The sequence below is a fragment of the Salvelinus sp. IW2-2015 genome, linkage group LG13 (genome assembly GCF_002910315.2).
Source record: "Salvelinus sp. IW2-2015 linkage group LG13, ASM291031v2, whole genome shotgun sequence".
In the NCBI taxonomy this organism is placed as follows: Eukaryota; Metazoa; Chordata; class Actinopteri; order Salmoniformes; family Salmonidae; genus Salvelinus; species Salvelinus sp. IW2-2015.
Genome location: NC_036853.1, coordinates 31,620,947 through 31,625,904, shown reverse-complemented (window position 1 = coordinate 31,625,904; position 4,958 = coordinate 31,620,947).

Below are 4,958 nucleotides of genomic sequence, written 5' to 3'. Positions count from 1 at the left end.
AGGTTTATGACCCCCATAAATACATTTCCCCCTTTCATCTCTCTCTACTCTACAGAGTGACTCTTGGAAAGCCCTTTGTTAACATAGAGAGAGTCTGGTAACATCAAAAGGGTGGGGAACTGAACCGTATTTCGGTAATCCAACCAGCTGAAAATATGTGTTGGTACTTAAAGAATATGATGTCAGATCAGTTGTCGTCTGAGGCAGTATTACTGATGATAGGATGACATAAACTGTATCTTGGAAAGTCTACACATTATAGTTATCAGATGCACATGGAATTGTTGTGCAATTTAAATGTTTAAATATGAAACTATTTGTGAAAAGATTAAATGTAATTTTAGCTTCTAAAGGAACTCTGCTCACTCAGTGGCCCCGCCCAAGTGAACAGACATTGGTTGTAAACTATGAAACACGCCCTTTTCTCCCACCACTACATAAGCCCCTTTACGAAAATGTAACTTTGTATTCCCGAGGACGTGAGGACTGCTGTCCAGACGTTAAAAGGGCTAATATCAACTACAGAACTAAGCCAACCTCAGCGTGAGCTCAAAGTATGGCAACTTGGTATGAACTTTGAACTCTTATTCACTAAAGGGATACCTCCTAGCCGTTGAGTTAGCAGCAGCAGCTGTAAACATGGGCTAGGAAAGGACGGACAAAGTATCTCTTCTACCACACGACGACGGTACTACAATGTATCCACTCTACCACCAGACATTCTTCAGAGGACAAGAGATCCCTGCTGGGCAACCCGGCCTTCCATCTACGACCAACCTATTGAAGTGCAGCTCAGAGTAAATATTTCTTGTATCTTCCTTTTCCAAATGGCCGGTTATTTAGAATGCATAAGATTCTGTATTTACGATAGCATAGCTTCACAGGGTCCGATCAGAGACCCAAAACTTTTATTCCTCAGTCTTTCCGCGCTTTCATTCTAACCCAACCCCCCTTTCTTTGTGTAACCAGCGTCATATCGGTTCCGTCCACCAGGGACGTTTCTTTTATGACATAATTAGTAATTAATGTATGATCCATCCTGTGTATATGTAATTCTGTGTGATTATTTAGGATTTTAGTAAATAAAGAATTAAACCAAATTTTGTATTGCTGATTCATCTTGTTAGCCAGGGTTCGTGAAGATAACCAAGAATTCTACGACGTTCAGATGAGACTGAATAAGGTGACGATTAATAATTGACTGCTATTGAGGTAAAAGATTACCAGGTCTTTAAGAGTTTATTCGGAAGATAACATAAACCTTCTTTCGTGGTGTCCCGACTTTCTAGTTAATTACATTTACATGATTAGTTTAATCAGGTAATATTAATTACAGAGAAATTATTTTATGAAATAGCATGTCATATCACTTAATCCGGCATAGCAAAGACACGACAACCTTTCCACAGTGAAGTTTATGAAATGCTGGCCTTATAGACGACCCAAGCTATAGGCTTCTGTAGCCATTGGCCAATGACAGTATAGCGCCAAACCTACCGAGTTGATTTATGATTTCTAGAATGTTTTTAATTATATGCCTCGACTTTTCCCCGCTATTTTATTTCACAATTTGTATCGTGTTAAATATTAGCCACTATCGGTAGCTACCGTCACTTATACCCACATACATTTATAACTGTCACTGACTTTAATGTTAGTTTCCTTACGTTTTGCATAATTTTATTAGCTCGTTAGTTTACCTTTCTTTCCACTGTCACGTTCGTATGGTTGTTAATTCGTATGGTTGTAAATTCACACTATAACATTATGAGAGCATTGTGTGAATATTCGCTGCTTGTTGTTGTGGATGTTTTTAACAACATCTCCATCAACATTAGCAGAACGTTCTCATAATTTCTAAACATTCTTCCCTCAGAGACAGGCCCCCACTCCCTCTGACCAAATAAAATGCACATAGATCGTTCCATGTAACTCGTAACACAATGATATACTACTGCTAGGTTAATTATACAATTATAAACGATTAAAATGGCTCAATTCAGATCTAAGTTCCAACACCAGCAATCCGGGAACATTCCCAGAACATTAAAGCTCTAGTTAGGGTTTTATCTAACATTAGAATGATAACATCCAAAGAATGTTTTTGATAACTAAATGTTAGTTTTTTGGGGGAAAATGTTTTGAATGAAATATCGCAAAAACCATTCCTCTACCCGCTGCATTGGTTGATATGACTGACCAGTGGCCCAATGCTATGGATAATGGCACGTTTGTGGGTGTACTACTTTTAGATTTCAGTGCAGCATTTGATTTAGTGGATCATGAAATAATTTTAACAAAATTAATGCATTATGGTTTTAAGGAGGTAGCATTGAATTGGGTACAGTCTATCTAACTGACAGGAAACAGTCCACCTATATCAATGGTTATATAATTTTCTTCCCCTCGTGTTAAACTGTGGAATACCGCAGGGCAGCTGCCTTGGGCCACTTCTTTATTTAATATATACCAACGACCTTCCCTATGCCTTAGCTGAAACTCAAGCTACTATATTTGCAGATGATACTACAATTTTGCAGCAGAACAATCGTTCAACAGGTACAGCAGGCTTTACAAGGAGATTTGGAGAATATCAGGGAGTGGGTTTGCCAAAACAAACTTGTTTTAAACACCAAAAACCAAAGTTATGTTGGTCTGTTCAACTAGGAAAAGGCCAAAACAGCATGGGATACAATTAAGTATGGGAGGAGTACAAATTGAAGAAGTGAGATAGAAACCAAACTACTAGTAATAGATTGTCCACCATCTATGCGTTGTCCAGACAGAAAAGAGAAATAGGAAAAAGAACATTTCCATTTAGAGCAATAAAGAAATGGAATAAATTAACTGAGCAAACCAGAAACCTTTCAATATATAAATGTAAACATTATTTAAAACGATTTAAATATAATACATAGAAATGTTGTGGGACTATACTAGATGAAGAATCAATATTTTTTAGATTGAATATTTATTGGGTCATTATGTTAGTATATTATGTATGTTTGTAATAGTGTGTTATATGTGGAAATGTGTTCGTATTATAAATTGTATTTTATGTTTAAGGACTCTTGGAAGATTAGTCCAAATGGGGACTAAAAGAGATCAAATCAAATCAAATATCCTTGAATGTTATCCTAACGTTCACTAAAAGATTGTGCACAACATCTGTAAAAACCACCACAGAACATTCCCACAAAAACATCTCAGTAGGTTTCCAGGTAATGTAATAACACAATGTACCAGTAATGTTTTTGAACATACTGCCGCAACAAAATGTGATATTAATAGAAATTATGAAGACGTTCTGCTAATGTTGATGGAGATGTTGTTAAATATGAATATTGAATATTCACACAATGCTCTCATAAAGTTATAGTGTGAATTTAGGACTTTAATGTTCCAATAACGTTCCCTTAACATTCTTCAGCAATCATGTCTGGATTCAATTAAATTGGTTTTGAGGAAACATTACTGAAACATTCCGCTAACATTAATGAGATGTCATCCAAGACACCTACCTAGGTATAGGATCTTATATTGACCAGTTTCTCACAGCAGGAACATAATCCTGCAGCAACAGGAAATGTGAATTACTATCCTGCACAGGGTAGTCAATTAAGATCCTGCATAGGCTAATAACCAATGATGTGTATTGATAACAACAAACAGCCCAGCAAACTGGAAACATCCAGAAACATTAGCTAGAAATAGCTAGTTCACAAGTTGTTCACTGTTTTCACAAGAGATAGACTGACACACATTTTCTGTTTGACTGAGTTTTTTTAGTTAGGGTTTGAGCTAACATCAGAATGATAACGTCCACACAACATTCAAAGAATGTTTTGGATCACCCAATGTTTTTCTGTAAGAAATGTTTGAATTTAATATCTTTGGAACGTTATGCTAATATTCACTAAAGTGTTGTTCACAACGTTTGTCGATAGGTTGCCAGGGAGTATAATGACAATGTTCCGGCAATGTTCTTAGACATACTGTTGCAACAAAGTGTGGGAGCAATAGACGTGGTTCTGAGGAAACGTTATTCAAAACACCCATAACAACAAGCAGGGAATATTTCTACAATGTTCTCATAAAGTTATAGTGTGACATTATGACATGATTGTTCTAATAACATTCCCTGAACATACTTCAGCAATATTCAGCTAAGGTTGATGGAGATATTGCTATTAAACCTATAACAAACAACAAACATTACTGCAAGAATCTTGTAAAGACTCTAAGGTTATACTGTAAGTTATGACGATCCACAATGCTCTGAAAACATACTTGGAAGAATTTATGAAAATATTGCTGCAATGTTCTGCTAATATTGATGAGTAATGTAATTTATTATATGAAGTTTTCCAAAACTTGTTTATATTTACAATCCCTTTTACTCCTTTACTAGCTCTTATCAATAGCTCTTATCAATAGCTCTTTCAAATTGTAAATTACAGTGCATGGAGAATGGTGTTATTTCTATCGGGAAAAGTAGATGTTGTTCTACTTGGAACCGTCAGGTTGCTCAACCTTATTCCTCGTTTCATTGCGTGTAAATGTGGTGCAATTATGAGAGAATTAAGTAAGGTCAGAATAATGTGTATCTGTAGACATACCTCACCCCCAAGAAATAGCGGGTGAATAGCATGCTATTCTTAAGCCTAAATTCAAGTCAGAATACGCGTAGAGAGAAAGTGCAAAAAAAAGGGAATTACGTTCCATATACGCATGCAACTCGGGTCGGAAATTTCCCCCTAAGACAATACAATATATATTTCGTAAGGCCTAGTTTTACCCTAGTACAGTGGCCTGAAACTAATAGTTTACAGGCCACAGCAGGCCTGCATGACACATTATGGTGGCTTGCAAAGTGATGTGTAATGCCTATTGGAACCAGCTAGGGTGGGATTTCCAACATTTGGAATTTGTATTCACCCGTAACCTGCATATTGAAT